Here is an 18855-nt window from a genome sequence, read left to right on the forward strand (position 1 = left end):
CTAATGATATTCAAACATACAGTACTGTATATGGTTTAAGGGACTGCTATTGTTTCATATTTATGATTTATTCTACAAGTCTTCCTGCAGTGATCTATCAATGCCAACAGTGCCACCTAGTGGTATACTTAGATACTGCTGAACTGATTTAGGATAAACTCGTGTTTGTTTAGTATTATTCGATGTGACCCACATAAATCATGCTTGCCTACATTTGAAAAAGCATTTCAGGGAGAATGTGAAAGCAACACCTATGAGTGCGTGGTACAGTGGACGTGTACTGTTATATCTGAGAGGCGTGTCATAACACTGACTTACATCCAAATATAAATGAGCCCCAAAGCAATTCATAATATCTACTTTTTGATGAAAAACACACTAATACATTCCAGAAAATGCTGGTAATAATAATGGTATCATTGTGCCTTATAACCAATGCAGGAAAATTATACTACTGATCCCATTTGAATGTATATATCTGTTTTATATACATATATATTAGGGGTGTGCACCGGCCACTTTTCGTGTTTTGGTTTTGGATCTGGATCTTTCTTCGTGTTTTGGATCTGGATTGGTTTCGCCAAAACCACCCTTCCGTGTTTTGGGTTCTGGGTTTTGTGTTTTGGATCTGTATTTTTTTTTTAAAAAGCATAAAAACAGCTAAAATCACAGAATTTGTGTGTTTTTCTGCTCCTATGCTATTATTAACCTCAATAACCTTAATTTCCACTCATTTCCAGTCTATTCTGAACACCTCACAATAGTGTTTTTATATCCAAAAGGTTGCACCGAGGTAGCTGGATGACTATGCTAAGAGATACGAGTGGGCGGCACAAACACGTGGTCCATCTAGGAGTGACACTGCAGTGGCAGACAGGATGGCAGTTTGAAAAACTAGGCCCCAAACAGTACATAATTCAAAGAAAAAAAAGAGGTGCAAGATGGAATTGTCCTCCCACCCACCCTTATGTTGTATAAACAGGACATGTACACTTTAACAAACCAAACATTTCAGCGCCAGGGTCTGCCACACGACTGTGGCTGAAATGATTGGTTCGTTTGGGCCCCCACAAAACAAGCTGGCAATTAATCTGTCCCTGCACAAACTGGCTCTACGGAGGCAAGATGTCGTCCTCATCCTCCGATTCCTCACCCTCTTCAGTGTTGTGTACATCCTCATCCTCACAGAGTATTAATTCGTCACCACTGGAATCCACAACCACAGGTCCCTCTGTACGTTCTGGAGGCTGGTCTCCCTGGAAGAGTTGATAATTCATTTTATGAACATCATCTTCTCCACATTTTGTGGAAGCAACCTCCTACGCCTTTTGCTGACAAGGTTCCCGGCTGCACTAAACACTCTTTCGGAGTACACACTGGAGGGGGGGCAACTCAGGTAAAATAGAGCCAGTTTGTACAGGGACCTCCAAATTGCTTCTTTTTCCTGCCAGTACAGGTATGGACTGTCTGACATGCCTACTTGGATGCTGTCACCGATGTAATCCTTTAACAGACAGACGCACGCTTGTCGCTGCTGCTTTAAGGATGCAGGTGCGGCTACAGCCCACACATTTCACAAAGACAGAAAAAAAAAGAATATTTCTATTGTTTGTGGAGCGCACTTTGAGGGTGTCACCACCCTTTAACAGACAGACGCACGCTTGTCGCTGCTGCTTTAAGGATGCAGGTGCGGCTACAGCCCACACATTTCACAAAGACAGAAAAAAAAATAAGAATTTTTTTATTGTTTGTGGAGCGCACTTTGAGGGTTACACCACCCTTTAACAGACAGATGCACGCTTGTCGCTGCTGCTTTAAGGATGCAGGTGCGACTACAGCCCACACATTTCACAAAGACAGAAAAAAAAATAAGAATTTTTTAATTGTTTGTGGAGCGCACTTTGAGGGTTACACCATCCTTTAACAGACAGACGCACGCTTGTCGCTGCTGCTTTAAGGATGCAGGTGCGGCTACAGCCCACACATTTCACAAAGACAGAAAAAAAAGAAGAATATTTTTATTGTTTGTGGAGCGCACTTTGAGGGTTACACCACCCTTTAACAGACAGATGCACGCTTGTCGCTGCTGCTTTAAGGATGCAGGTGCGGCTACAGCCCACACATTTCACAAAGACAGAAAAAAAAGAATTTTTTTATTGTTTGTGGAGCGCACTTTGAGGGTTACACCACCCTTTAACAGACAGACGCACGCTTGTCGCTGCTGCTTTGAGGATGCAGGTGGAATCTAGACGGGATTTGGAACCGGGGACACACTACCTCCATCAATTGTCTAAATCCCACTGCACTAATGGCGGATACCGGACCCACGTCTAACACCAACATAGCAGTCAAGGCCTCAGTTATACGTTTTGCTTCAGGATGACTGCTGTCGTACTTCATCCTCATCGCTAGGGACTGTTGGAGGGTCAATTGTTTAGTAAAAGTGGTGGTGTTCCTACTTCCTCTCTGGGATGATGAACAACTCCCAGCAGCAGCAACGGCACTAGGAGGAAGTGGTTCTTGATCTTTCCCTATTTTATTTTTATCAGAGAAAGTTTGGTCCTCCATTTATGTTATATTGATATATACGTGCGGCTAAAGCGCACACAAACACAGAAAATATTTTTTTATTTTTGCTGGAGAGTAGTGCACTTTGTGGGTTACACCACCCTTTAAGAAATGAGCCAGCCGGCTCTTTACTTATGGGACACAGGCGCACGCTTGGCGCTGCTCCTTTGTTGATGCACGTGCAGCCACAGTGCACACAATTCACAAACACAGAAAATATTTTTTTTTTTGGTTTGGACTGGAGTGTACTTTGGGGGTTACAGCACCCTTTAACGGTCAAGCCAGCCGGCCCTTTACTTATGACACAGGCGCACGCTTGGCACTACTTTGTTGATGCACGTGCGGCTACTGCGCACACAATTCACAAACACAGAAAAAATATTTTGTTTTTTGGTTTGGACTGGAGTGTACTTTGGGGGTTACAGCACCCTTTAACGGTCAAGCCAGCCGGCCCTTTACTTATGACACAGGCGCACGCTTGGCACTACTTTGTTGATGCACATGCGGCTACTGCGCACACAATTCACAAACACAGAAAAAATATTTTGTTATTTGGTTTGGAGTGTACTTTGGGGGTTACAGCACCCTTTAACGGTCAAGCCAGCCGGCCCTTTACTTATGACACAGGCGCACGCTTGGCACTACTTTGTTGATGCACGTGCGGCTACTGCGCACACAATTCACAAACACAGAAAAAATATTTTGTTTTTTGGTTTGGACTGGAGTGTACTTTGGGGGTTACAGCACCCTTTAACGGTCAAGCCAGCCGGCCCTTTACTTATGACACAGGCGCACGCTTGGCACTACTTTGTTGATGCACATGCGGCTACTGCGCACACAATTCACAAACAGAAAAAATATTTTGTTATTTGGTTTGGAGTGTACTTTGGGGGTTACAGCACCCTTTAACGGTCAAGCCAGCCGGCCCTTTACTTATGACACAGGCGCACGCTTGGCACTACTTTGTTGATGCACGTGCGGCTACTGCGCACACAATTCACAAACACAGAAATTTATTTTTTTTTTTTAGCACTTGGGGGGAGCACCCCTGATGGACAGAGCACCCCCTGGACAACACTACAGCACCCCTTTAGGACTGGGACACTGCACAGGACTTTGGAGTGGACACAGCCCCTATGGAGAACTGACTGCACAACACAGTCCAGCCAGCCCCTATGGACTTTGAAGTAGTGGACACAGCCCCTATTAACAACAGCAGCACAGCACAACACAGCCAGCCCCTATGGACTTTGAAGTAGTGGACAACAGCAGCACAGCGCAGCACAGCACAACACTACTCTGCACTACACTACACTACACAGCCCAGCCAGCCCTAACTCCCACCCTCCCTCTTCACTGTCCACAGCTGAGTGAGAAAATGGCGCCGACGCGGGTACCTTATATAGGATCCAAAACCCGCGAGACCCGGAAGGCGGGATGATGACGTTTTGCCTCGATTTCAGATCCGAGTCAGGCGGGAAAAGTCGAGCCTGATTCGGATCTGACTCGGATCGGGGGGGCTCGGGGGGGTTCGGATTTCAGAAATCCGAACCCGCTCACCCCTAATATATATATATATATATATATTATATATAAATACTTCATAATGGGGAAAAAGTCAGGGAGATTGCTGCTATTTCAGGGAGTCTCCCTGACAATCAGGGAGAGTTGGCAAATATGACATAAATGCATTCACACATACAAATGCCTTCATCTGGCTCCTTTCACCGAGGATTGAGCCAATCTGCAAATGTGATTCTAGTGTTTTGCTCAGAACATATTGCTGTATTGAGAATATTTAGAACAGTGGGCCTGATTCAGAGCCGCTCGTAAGCGGCCGCTCGTTCGCTCTGAGCGATGTTTGCCCAACTGTGCATGCGTACGGATCGTAATACGCATGCGCGAACCAGTCAGTGCGGCCGAAAATCGTTTGTTCGCTAAATAGCGAATGCCTGCTATTTTGAGTGACAGAATGAGGCGTATGTGGGTGGTAACAGGGGAAGGTGCTTGAAAATGGGGAGTGGAGATCCGAACGCAGGCGTGCTTAAAGGTCAAAACGGGCGTTTTAAGGGTGTGCATAATTAATACAGCAGCGTCATTGACCACGTCACTGGGTTATTTTATAGCCAGAACTGCTCGCAAGATTGTGGTAGCAAAAACCAACCACAAGAATAGCGAGCAGTTCATACACTGGTCGATGTACTCGATTAATCTAATAAGTAGCGGACATGACGTAGGATGCGAGCGGCCAGGGGGCGTATTTTTTCAAAAAACAACTGCAAGTTTTGTTCGCTCGTTCAGACATAGAGGTGTGAACAGACCACAAAGAGCGAACGGTTCATTTGAATAGCCACCCCTATTTTCTGGACGAACGACCGCAAATAGCGTTCGGCTCTGAATCAGGCCCAGTGTTTCTCAAACTCGGTCCTGAGGACCTCAAACAGTTCTCGTTTTCCAGGTCACCCAGCAGGTGCACAGGTGAATTCATTACTCACTGACACATTTTAAAAGATCCGCATGTGGAGCAATTAATTTTACTAGTAATTCTGTGAGGAGACCTGGAAAACATGCACTGTTTGGGGTCCTGAAGACCGAGTTTGAGAAACTGTGATTTAGGACATATTATTAATGGTAGGTTTCTGGAAAACATTTTTCTGCTTTTTGTCTACTTCTGTTTCAAAACTTAAGCTAGGTACACACTAAGACGATGTCGGAATCGGGAACGATATATCGTCCGCGTTGCAGTGTGTAAGGCCAATATACGTGCTCCCGCGGTCGCATGTGATATTGTCCGGTCAGCAGGGCCGGCGCTTCCACTAGGCAGGGCGGTAGTGTGGACGGCACATAAGTGCAGTACACTATTAGTATAACAAACACACAGCCGCCGGCGCCGGCAGCTGTGTGTTTGTTTCAGCAGCCGATGAGCAGTAAGTGATGGGAGAGACGTCATGACGTCTTTCCCATCATGCTGGGCGGGCTGGCCCGGGAGGACGCCGGACGGAGGAGCATGCCGGACCGGGGATTAAGGTAAGTGCAGTTGTTGTTTTTTCTTCGTGCGTGTGTCTGTCAGTCTGACCGGGGGGCACTGCAGGGGGGGCTACTACTAAGGGCACTGCTGGGGGGGACTACTACTAGGAGCACTGCAGGGGGTACTACTAGGGGCACTGCACACTGGTGGGACCACTACTGGGGGACACTGCATAGAGGGGGATTACTACTAGGGGTACTTGCGGGGGGGTGCTGCTACTGGGGGAATTGCTGGGGGAACTACTACTGGGGGCACTACATGGGTTAGAGTTCTGCTGGGGAGGCTACTACTAGGGGCACTGCTGGGGGGGGTACTGCTACTGGGGGCACTGCTGGGAGGACTACTGGGGGCACTGCACTGGTGGGACCACTATTGAGGGCACTACATAGGGAGGGATTACTGCTGGGAGGACTACTACTAGAGGCACTGCTGGGGGAGGGCTGCTAGTGGGGGGATTGCTAATGGGGGCACTGCTGGTGGGAGACTACTACTAGGAGCACTGCATCGGGGGGACCACTACTGGGGGCACTGCAAAGGGAGGGTTAATACTGAGGGCACTATATAAAGGGCACTGCATAGGTGGGGGACTACTGGGGGCACTGCATAGGGGGGACACTACTGGGAGCACTGTATAAGGGGCACTATATTGTGGGGTGCACTGCATTGGGGGGACCACTACTGCTGGCACTACTGGGGCACTGTATAAGGGCTTGTGTAGCTATCGAGGGCGGGGCGGGGGGCGTAAGGCTGAAAAAATGCCTAGGGTGCCAAGAAACCTTGCACCGGCACTGCCGGTCAGCCGTGCTGTACGTCCAACCGGATGATATCGCACGTGGCCCCAGTGCAGGTACTGAAGGACGGAATGAGGGATCGTTCCGTCATTCATTACCTCGTTCGAATGTGTACCCGCGGTACGATATGTCGGCTTGTTGGGCCAACATATCGTACGGGACACATTGCGTAGTGTGTACTTACCCTTAAGGTCTAAGACTGAGCAATCTGCTGCTACGATCAGACCTATGAAATGACATTGCAGAGGCACCGTCAGCAACGAGGGGGTCCTCTGGGATTCCCTATTGTAGGCACTGCATAGTGCATGTGTTAATAGACACGATAACATCAGACCGACTAACACATGAAACGCTATGCATGCTGGGAGTGTTTCCAATTGTGGCACCCTGCCTCCATCACTGCTAATTGAATTGCCTTATTTATGTATTGTGGGTTGTGGTATATTTTGTCCACATTCAGAATTTTTACAGCATAATGTTTACATTTATGATATTGACAGGTACAGAATGTCAACATTCCTATGTCAACAATGAGATTTCCCTCTCAGTGTTGCTCTAAGCCTAACCCTAATATGGTGTGTCGATATTCACAATGTTGACATTCTCACATATTGACATTTTCAGATGACATTCGAACATTTCAACACACTGACTGCATACACTTTGGGGTATGCAGTCAGCATGGAATATACATGTCGACATTCTGGTGTTGACATTCTAAATGTTGACAGATTGCATACCCCATGCACCATAATATGACTGTTGACCATCATACCTTGAGGATACATTTGTAAGGTTCAGCATGTGTGCAAAACCTATACTCAGGCTTGCCGACATTTAGCTCCCTCCTTCCGGGAGGGAGCTGTTGGACTTACAGGGCTGGGGGCGTGACGCGGCCAAAGGGGGCAGGGCCCGCCACCTGACGCTTCGTTGGAGGCGGAGCATAGGGCATGACAGCGCAAATGAGTCATCGTGGCTCCGCCCCTTCTTTACAATGCCGTGATTAATGCTGAATCGCGTCAACGGCCCCCCTGCTGCCGGGGTTTTTACCTAAAAGCGCGGGGGGTGCGGACACATCGCCGTGGCCGGGAGCATCACCAAATTTTCGGGAGGCTCCCGACCAAATCGGGAGGGTAGGCAAGTATGCCTATACTTATGTATGTATCTGTTAATTATTTTGAATACATAAACATTTCAAATAGTTTTGCCTTTCGTCTGTTGTGACCAATCCTTGTTATGAAGCTTCCAAGCTCTCGTCTGGAGTATCCAATATAGATAGAGTATCTGCCGGCTACCAGGTTGTTGCAAGGTCTTGGATGACTGCTAGCAGGTGGCGCGACGTGGCTGTAATTTCTTCATGTACAGTATTTCCATTTTCTCTCCCAGCTGTAGCTGTAGTAGCAGTGTTGCTCTCTGCCCGCTGCCCCTGCACAAAAGGATTAACTGCACCTGATGGTTTATTGTTATTATAACTTTTTTTATTTATAAATCTTTATGGTTGGAAAAATTTATAAGCAAAGCAAAATTATTGGGACAGACTTGGAGCTGTCATCACAGGTTTTCTTTAAGGCCACACAAGGTGTGTCAGTCACATGTCCCTAGGGAAACCTTAGCAGCAGCCACTGAAGTAGCATGTTTGCTCAGCAGGTGGCGGTGGGAGAGGAAAAGTAGATCAAAGTAGCATTTTTGATAGAAAAACGCAAACAAAAATAAAACAAATAGTAATTAGATGAGTACATTGCAGCTATGAGGGCAAGTGATTTCTCAAAAGAGGAGTTTAAAATTCGGGGTAGATGTAGTGTCAGGCACCAATAGGAGATTGTGATACAGGGGTGTATCTAGGGGTCCAAGCGCCCCTGGCAAAGTAAGGGACTGGCTCCCCACCCCCCTCACCCCCATATTTTCAGAATAAATACAGGCTGTACTTATGTAATTAACAACTTAAAATAGATTAATTTAATAATAAAAAAGTACCCACCTTCACTCACTGACTGACTGTTTCAATGTCACTAGCTGCCCTGCCCCAGGGTGCCCCTACCTGCTGAGTAGAGCGGTGCCCACAAGCCCTGCCCCCAGTTGTCACAAACATCACACTTAGCTCTGTCTGTCAGTGTGTGTCACTTAAAAGTTGTGATCCTGGTGGATGGCAGCAGAGACTGTAACAGCGACTGCTGGCATCACTGCAGTGAGTTGCACAACTTTTGAGTAATACACACTGAGGGCTCACCATCCCATAATGTTCTCCCCTTCTCCCTCCACATCACATACTGTGCTCCCCTTCCCCCTCCACATCCCATACTGTGCTCCCCTTCCCTCTCCACATCCCATACTGTGCTTCCCTTCCCCCTCCACATCCCATACTGTGCTCCCCTTCCCCCTCCACATCCCATACTGTGCTCCCCTTCCCCCTCCACATCCCATACTGTGCTCCCCTTCCCCCTCCACATCCCATACTGTGCTCCCCTTCCCCCTCCACATCCCATACTGTGCTCCCCTTCCCTCTCCACATCCCATACTGTGCTTCCCTTCCCCCTCCACATCCCATACTGTGCTCCCCTTCCCCCTCCACATCCCATACTGTGCTCCCCTTCCCTCTCCACATCCCATACTGTGCTCCCCTTCCCCCTCCACATCCCATAATGTGCTCCCCTTCCCCCTCCACATCCCATACTGTGCTCCCCTTCCCCCTCCACATCCCATACTGTGCTTCCCTTTCCCCCTCCACATCCCATACTGTGCTCCCCTTTCCCCCTCCACATCCCATACTGTGCTCCCCTTTCCCCCTCCACATCCCATACTGTGCTCCCCTTTCCTCCTCCACATCCCATACTGTGCTCCTCTTCCCCCTCCACATCCCTTACTGTGCTCCCCTTTCCTCCTCCACATCCCATACTGTGCTCCCATTTCCCCCTCCACATCCCATACTGTGCTCCCCTTCCCCCTTCCACATCCCATACTGTTCTCCCCTTCCTATAGTGTCCTTTCCTTACCCTCCCCACATCACATACTGTGCTCCCCGTCCCCCATCCAAACTGTGCTTTGGCAGCAGTCATTTTCATGTTGTTGCAGTGCGGAGAGCCGGGAATCCAAAAGGGACCGCAGTCCACACCAGAAGACGGATGTCTGCTGCGTTGATGATGCTGCTGTGACTAAGAGGCGGGCCTGGATAGGTGGGGTCAGGGCTACCTGATGACTTCTTGGATCTTTTAGCCAATGATCTGAGGAGTCAGGTCACAGGTGAACTGTCACATACAGTCAGTGTGTGTGGTCTGGAGCTTCCCGGGCAGCGCCCTGCACTGCTATACCAGCACTTTCACCCTCCTTAAATGCATAGCTTCAGAGGCTTAGAACACATCACCCTCAACATTTTGTAACATGTTTGTTGTCCATCATACATTTGTTATTAAATGTTACGTGGGGTAGATGTCTAGCTCTGAACAGGGTTTGAAGATTAATTTCAGTAATTTTTTTCTTTTTAATTTACAAATTCTAACTTAGTGGGAGACTTTATTTTTGCCTCTTTTGAAGCATTTGACATCAGTCAATTGAGATGGGTTGTGGGTGTGCACCTGGCTTTGGATGAGGCAAGCATAGAGGCTTACCCATGCCAGTTGCACCACCCAGCCCACCTTGTGCAAGATTTTTTGGCCAGTTCCGTAAATATGGCTCGCACTGCCCTATGCAGGCCACGCCCCCTCCATGTGACGTCATGTGGAGGGGGCAGGGCTATGAACACCATTCCAGGTACCCTGCTAGCCTGTTACAGGAGCCGTGGGTGAGCGGCGGTGCCTCCCACAGGGCTCTGTGCAGCAGCACCGCTCGCTCACCCCTAGTTACGGTCCTGGACAGTTAGTATTTGAAGTACAGATTCTAGGAAGAGAATGTGCCTATTCTCTCCTGGGCAGCTTCCATTCTCTCCTGGACATATAAACTTCAAGGTCTGTCAAGGAACCCCCGCCCCCACAAAAAAACTCCCAATATAAATATACAATATAAAACATTGTTTGATGGGAATAACCATTTACCTTTTATAGCTTGTCCTTATCATGCATGTAATATTTCTATAATAAGGCCCTTTCTTACCTGGAAGCCTCTGAAACACTCATCCATGCCCTCTTCATCTCTCACCTTGGTTACTGTAACCTGAGGCTGTGGTCTAAAGTGAATGGAGAGCATCTTCACAGTCACCTCTGTTCCAGACTGGTTTCTAGATGAGTTAGAGTCTATGCTTGCCATAGCTGAGTCAATAGTAGTTTGGGAATACAGTGAATATAGAGGAATCGGTATGAATTACCGCCGGTCCCCTGCCCAGCGGTTGGAATCCCGACACCAGTAGGCCGGCAGAGGAGGAAATCCCGATCGTCGAAGGTAAGTATTAACTAACCTATTTCTAACCCCTAACCCTAACCCTCCTTTAGGGTGCCTAACTCTAACCTTCCCCCCCTGTGCCTAACCCTAATCCCCCCTTCCCCGCCTCCTAAACCTAAGTCCCCCGGAGGGGTGCCTAACCCTAAGTCCCCCCCGAGGGTGCCTAACCCTAACCCTGCCTCCCCCTAACCTAACCCTAACCTCCCGGGGGGTGCCTAACCCTAAGTCCCCCCCGGGAGCCCTAAACCTAACCCTTACCTCCCCCCGCGGCTGTCCGCAGCGGCGCCCAGCATCCCTTCGATCGTGATGCTGGGCGCCGGTCTAATGGCGTCGGTAAAATGACCGGCGTGTAGATGTAGACGCCGGTCATTTAACCCTCGCTGGGATGTGACAGTCGGGAAGCCGGCTGTCAGTTAAGGTCCGTCGGCTTTCCGACTGCATACCAATATAGACCATGCATTCTACATGACCCTTATGTTTAGCTGGAGACACATACCATAGGCGGATGTTTAAACAAATTTGTGTATGTTATAGTTTCGAAGTAGCGATCATTCAAAAAGATAAATAAATGTAAGGGTTAAACAGTCCATAACTGTGGGTGTTTCTGTATAAGGAATCCCATTATCCTCTTAATCAAACTCCCCCATTAATCATGCGTGGCTGTCTTTGATGGGGGCAGGATCAGAGTTGATAGGCACGTAGGAGGGATAATATGAAACAAATATACTGTACATAATGCAAGACAACCCATATTTTAGGATGCTTTAAAGTATACCTTAGAGGTCCTCTCATTACAAGATTAGCGGCCTTAAAAAAAAAAATCAGCAGGAAAAACAAAAATGCAACTTGACCAGTCTTGACGGGACATAAAATTTAATTATTTTATATGACACTCAAAAGAAATAAGGACTCGGGTGCCCATTTATGAATGATCGCATTTGCAATGCTATCTGGGAATGATATTACTGCCCTTGACTGCTGTTACGGACTGGGATTTTTGTGGAACCAGGAGTGGAAGCAGGGACAGATTTAAATTGGAAAGTTGGTTTTTTAATATGGATATTAGTAGACATGAAAATATACAGATAGTAACTAGAGTCCCAATGTAAATAAACTTGGAACCGGGTATGTGGATGATAGGTAACTGTAGTGGGAGAGAACAAAGAGCCTGATTCAGAGCCGCTCGTTCGCTCTGAGCGATGTTCACACAACTGCGCATGCGTATGGGTCGTAATGCGCATGCGCAAAACAGTCATTGCGGTCGGAAATCGTGCGCTCGTAAAACAGCGAGGGGCTGCTAATTTGATTGACAGAATGTACCGTTTGTGGGTGGTAACAGGGGAAGGTGCTTGAAAACGGGGGAGTGGAGATCCGAACGCAGGCGTGCCTAACTGTCAAATGGGCGTTTAATGGGAGTGCATAATTATTAAAGGAGCGTCATCGACCACGTCACTTGGTTGTCTTTTAGCCTGAACTGCTCGCAGTGATAGCGGTAAGAAAATCCTACCACAAGCACTGCGAGCAGTTCAGATGCCTTTCGATGTTCCCGATGAATCTAATAAATACTGGAGATGACGTGTGATGCGAACGGCAAAGGGGCGTCTTTACAGAATAGCGAGCGCATTTTTCGGACGCTCGCTCAGACATAGAGGCATCAACACACCGCAAAGAGCGAGTGCTCAATTTAAATATCCGGCCCCTTTTTTAGAACGACCGTCCGCAAATAGCATCCGGCTCTGAATCAGGCCCAAAGTCAATGTCCAGAAAAGTGGTAGAGATGTTTGAAGTGAAGTCCAGACATGATGTAAATATGGCTGATTGAGATATCCTGATATCCTGTAGAATGGCTGAATTAAATAATCTATTATCCTGTAGAATGGCTGAACGAGATATCCAGATATCCTGTAGAATGGCTGGAAGAGATATCCAGATATCCTGTAGAATGGCTGGACGGGGGGTTAACGACAAGTTCAGAACACAGGAGTGGGTAACCTGTGGGAGACCGAGCAGTCACCACCGGACTGGAGGCTGTGGGACTGGTCAGAACGGTGCTAGGAGATCTGTGGTAGCCGATTTAGCTGACAGGAGGTAGAGGTAGCACCGGAGCAGGAACAAGGCTTAGGAGCACAGGGAACTCTCTGGCAGCAAGCTGTGAAACACGTTGCACTGTCAACTACAGGGAGCTCCAAACCCCCTTAAGTACCCAACAGCAGAGCGTGAGTGGCTGGGAAAGATCACCTGATGCATCAGAATAGGCTCACTATGTCACATGCACTGATGCAAGATGGCCACGCCCAGACACCTGGGCGCAGTGATGCTGATAGCCATACCCCTGCCAGCATGACACACCGACATCAGACCCCCGCACGCACCCAGCGCCAGTCTCCAAGTATCAGCTCCCCTGCCGGAAGGACCACGCCACAACGTCCACACTGGTAAGTACTGCAGGCTCCTGGGGAGAGATACCCTGGTCGTGCCAGTACCCCCTCCTTTCGGGTGGCCTCAGGACACTCCTTTGTCTTCCCAGGATGGGCCAGGAGAAACTTATGGATAAGTTTAGGAGCATGAATGTCTTCAGCCCTGGTCCAACAGCGTTCCTCCAGACCATAGTCTTTCCAACCCAGCAGATACTGCAAGTGGCCATGACGAATGCAGGAATTCAGTACCTGAGCCACCTCAAATTCCACCCCCTTTTCAGCTTGGACTTCAGGAGGAGTAGGAAGGACGTGAAGAAATTTGTTGAGGATCAAAGGCTTGAGCAAAGATATATGGAAGGAGTTGGGTATTTTTAAGTATGGAGGGAGATGTAAACGATAGGAGACTGGATTAATAACTTCTAAGATCGAGAATGGTCCAATGAACCGAGGGGCAAATTTCATAGATGGTAACCGAAGATGTAGATTACGGGTGGAGAGCCACGCTTGGGACCTCATTCAGAGTCGGTCGTTGCGGCCACTCGGTCGTAAGGGAAAAGGGGCCGGATATGCAAATGAAGCGCTCGGAAGTTGTGTCGTTAAGATGGGATCGTTAGCTGGACGAGCGAGGGGAGGATGCGGCCGTAAGACTAAAAACACGCCCCCTTCTCGTTCACAGTACACGTCATCTACGGGCATATAAGGATTAATTGAGACCATCGGGAACCATCGGAGCTGGTCGTAGAGCTTAAGGTTGACCATACCCTCTCTTAAGCACTACGATCAAGTCAGTGTAAAAACCTCCCATGTCACATGTGCCATGACACTACTTAGTTAATTATCCACTCCCATAAAACGCCGTTTGCATAGTCAGGCACGCCTGCGTTCGGATCTCCACTCCCCCGGTCACAAGCACCTTCCCCTGTTACCACCCACAAATGGCTCAATCTGTCACTCAAACTAACGACCTGGCTGTGTTCAAAGAGAGAGCAATCTCTGATCGTAACAGCTAGTTTGCGCATGCGCATTGTGAATTTTACGTATGCGCAGTTTGGCGAACATCGGTTGCGTACGACCGAGCGGCCGCAACGACCGACTCTGAATGAGGTCCTTGATCCCCTACCTGCATCCTAGGAACCACTCTACGTTTTCTGTCAGCTTGTTTTTTGTATTGCAGTGAAGTCTTAGTAAGGGCTATCCGAACTTGAGACCAAGTTCAATAAAAAAGGCCTATTGGTATCTGGTTGTCGCAATATTGGTGCTGAAATGAAGGCTTGTTTAAGTAGCTGGAAAGCTGTCTCCGCCTCAGGAGGCCAAAAATAAGTATTGGCACCTTTCTGGGTTAAGGCCGTGATGGGAGCCATTAACGAGGAGAAGCCTTTAATGAAGTGTCTGTAATAATTGGAGAAGCCAAGGAGTCTCTGGATGGCTTTCAGAGATATCGGCCGGGACCAATCTAGTATAGCAAGGACCTTCTTTGGGTCCATTTCAACCCTGATCCGGAGATGATATACCCCAAGAAGGGGAAACTTGGGACACTGAAGACACACTTCTCCAATTTATAGTATAGGTGGTTCTTCCTCAATCGAGACAAGATTTCTTTAACATGATGCCGGTGTTCAACGGGAGAAGAAGAAAAAATCAAAATGTTGTCTAAATAGACCACAACCGAGACATAAAGGAGATCTCTAAAGATCTCATTGACGAATCCCTGGAAAACTGCAGGTGTGTTGCAAAGCCTGAATGGCATGACCAGATACTCGAAGTGACCGTCACGTGTATTGGACGCAGCTTTCTATTCGTCTCCTGCACGAATTCGGATGAGATTATAGGCACCTCTCAGGTCCAATTTAGAGAATATGGTGGATCCTTTGACTCTGTCAAATAGTTCAGTTATTAATGGTAGAGGGTATCTGTTTTTAACTGTGATGTCATTCAGACCCCTATAATCAATACATGGTCATAGGCCTCCATCTTAGAAACAGAAAAGAAACCCGCACCGGCAGGAGATGTAGAAGGTCAGATGAATCCTTTTTCCAAATTCTATTTAATGTATTCCGACATGGCAGCGGTCTCAGGCAACGACAAAGGATAAGTGCGACCACGAGGAGGTGTCTTTCCAGGCATCACTTCGATTGGACAGTCCCATTCCCTGTTTGGAGGTAAGACATTAGCCTGTTTTTCAGAAAAAAACATCAGAAAATGATTGATATTCTACAGGAATTTGTGGTATTTCAGTAATGACCATCTTTCTTAGCGGTTGAATCTTCGGAAGGCAAGAACCTTGGCACGCCTTACTCCAAGACTGAATCTGTATAGTCATCCAGTCAATCTTAGGGTTGTGTTTATGTAGCCATGGGAACCCGAGTATGATATCATGGGATGCCTTGGGTAAAATTAAGAAACTGATATGTTCAGAATGGAGAGCTCTGATATGAACCTGGAGAAGTTGGGTCTTTCTTAAAACAATTCCGACAAATATGGGTCTACAAACGATAGAGGTCAGGAAGATAGCACGGTCCAAGATGACGCAGGGAACTTGCAGTTTATCCACCAACTGAAGAGACATAAAGTTTTCTGCTGCCCTAGAATCCAGGAGGGCAGACACAAACACAGGGCTAGACTTGATATCAAGGGCTACAGACAAGACAGAATCATTTTCCTTTGGGGACGGAAGAATTACTCCTAACTGGGTGTCACCGAGTCTAGTTAGGAATGGTAGTTTCCAAGCTTACAGGTACAGGAAGCCACCAGGTGATCAGTCTCTCCACAATACATACAGAGATTCTTTTGCAGATGTCTCTGTCATTCCTCTTTAGAGATACGGGTTCGGTTAACCTGCATGGGTCATCTGTAGATGAGGGAGGAGAATAGGCAGGAGAGGGGGTAGGATGAGGTCTAGGGCATTCCGATCTATGCTTCTCAGCCTGGCGTTCTCTGAAGTGAAGGTCTACTTTATTGCATAGCAAGAAAAGGTCATTGAGGCTGGTGGGTAAATCATGAGTGGCTAGGTCATCCTTTATCCGATCTGAGAGTCCATGCCAAAAGGCCGTTGTCAGGGATTCCTCGTTCCATTTGAGCTCAGATGCCAATGTCTAGAACTGGATAACGTATTGACTGACAGGATGGATTTCTTGTTTCAGATGTAAGATACTGTAAGATGCGGAAGTTCTTCCAGGCTCATCAAATATCCTCCTGAATGAAGTTAGAAACTCTGATTAATTATCCAATAGAGGGTCAGATCGTTCCCAGAGCAGAGAAACGCAGTCTAAAGGCCCCCATACATCAGCAATTGATTGCAGCAATTGTGCAATTTGCAATTGATAGTGTATAAAAATCTTTCCCTTTTTCAATCGATTGTGGCAATTCTGCAATATGCAATCGATTGAAAAAGGGAAAGATTTTATACTAATTGATTGCAAATTGCACGATTGCTGCAATCGATTGCTGATGTATGGGGGTCTTTAGGCTGCACCGGATAATAATGATACAATATAAGCCACCTTGGTCTTTGGAGTAGGGAAATTTGAAGGCTGGAATGTAAAATGCACATCGCACTGACTGAGAAATCCACTACACAGTTTAGGGTTGCCATCAAACCTGCTGAGAGTAGGCAGATACAACCTATAGAGAAGACCCAGCCGTAGAGACCACCGAGGTAGAGACAGCGGTAACTGCAGGAATGCCAGGGGAAACCAGCGATGCCTGTAATGTATCCTGACGGCGTGCCATCTGTGCCATTTGTTGTTGCATGGCCTCCAAGCCTTCCAGAAGTGTTGCTATGCCCTGGTATAAATCTGTTCTGGACTCATGTCCAGTTGCTGAATCCATCTGGCTAGTGCAAACTGTTACGGACTGGGATTTTTGTGGACCCGGGGTGGAACCAGGAGTGGAAGCAGGGACAGATTTAAATTGGAAAGTTGGTTGTTTAATATGGATATTAGTAGACATGAAAATATACAGATAGTAACTAGAGTCCCAATGTAAATAAACTTGGCACCGGGTATGTGGATGATAGGTAACTGTAGTGGGAGAGAACAAAGGGCCTGATTCAGAGCCGCTCGTAAGCGGCCGCTCATTCGCTCTGAGCGATGTTCACACAACTGCGCATGCGTATGGGTCGTAATGCGCATGCGCAAAACAGTCATTGCGGTCGGAAATCGTGCGCTCGTAAAACAGCGAGGGGCGAGGGAAGAGTCCCAATGTAAATAAACAGGGGTATGTGGATGATAGGTAACTGTAGTAGGAGAGAACAAAGTCAATGTCCAGAATAGTAGCAGAGATGTTTGAAGTGAAATATAGAAATTATGTAAATATGGCTGAATGATATAACCTGATATCCTGTACAATGGCTGAATGAAATATCCTGTAGAATGGCTGAACGAGATATCCAGATATCCTGTAGAATGGCTGGATGAGATATCCAGATATCCTGTAGAATGACTGGACGAGGGGTTAATGACAGGTTCAGAACACAGGAGTGGGTAACCTGTGGGAGACTGAGCAGTCACCACCGGACTGGAGGCTGTGGGACTGGTCAGAACGGTGCTAGGAGATCTGTGGTAGCCGATTTAGCTGACAGGAGGTAGAGGTAGCACCGGAGCAGGAACAAGGCTTAGGAGCACAGGGAACTCTCACAGTAAGCTGTGAAACACGTTGCACTGGCAACTACAGGGAGCTCCAAACCCCCTTTAGGAACCCAACAGCAGAGTGTGAGTGGCTGGGAGAGATCACCTGAAGCATCAGAATAAGCTCACTATGTCACATGCCCTGATGCAAGATGGCCGCGCCCAGACACCCACGGCGCGGTGATGCTGATAGCCATACCTCTGTATGCATGACCCACCAACATCTGACCCCCGCACACACCCAGCGCCAGTCTCCAAGTACCAGCTCCCCCGCCGGAAGGACCAAGCCACAGCGTCCGCACTGGTAGGCACCACAGGCTCCTGGGGAGAGATACCCTGGCCGTGCCAGTACCCCCTCCTTTCGGGTGGCCTCAGGACACTCCTTTGTTTTCCCAGGATGGGCCAGGAGAAACTTATGGATAAGTCTAGGAGCATGAATGTCTTCAGCCCTGGTCCAACAGCGTTCCTCCAGACCATAGCCTCTCCAATCCAGCAGATACTGCAAGTGGCCATGACGAATGTGCCCGGAGTACTGCCAGGGTTACTATACATGCGCAGTCCTGCTGACTGCACATGCGCGGACACCATTTCCAGGAAGGGTTCTGGGGCAACCCTCTGTCAGTTATGTATGCGACGTGTAGCCCATAGGCTACAACAGGCTGACACCATCTTCTGATGGCGTTAGCTGTGGGGGACAATCTCCGGAATACTTTGCATTCTGAAAGTTGGTAAATCAGGCAACATCCCATCCCCCATAGAAACCTATGGGGGCTGCAGCTGCAAACGGGAATGGAGGGATTGCAGCAGGTATCGAAGATATCTACTGCCGTCCCTCCTTCATACATATGCGTGAAATATTTGTGGTTACTCCCCAGAAATGGATGTTTTCCGGGAATAAGCCGCAAATATTTAATGATAAATATAGCCTGATTTATAGAATCACCCTAGATATGTATTTAGTTTGCTGAGTCTGGCCAACATTATTATGTTAACAAAATGGATGACAAATTATAATCCATTCTTGAGTGTTATTGGTCAATGGTACGTAGGGTCATGAA

Source organism: Taudactylus pleione, unplaced genomic scaffold, assembly GCF_031769625.1.
Source record: "Taudactylus pleione unplaced genomic scaffold, aTauple2 ptg000017l, whole genome shotgun sequence".
NCBI classification, from domain to species: Eukaryota; Metazoa; Chordata; class Amphibia; order Anura; family Myobatrachidae; genus Taudactylus; species Taudactylus pleione.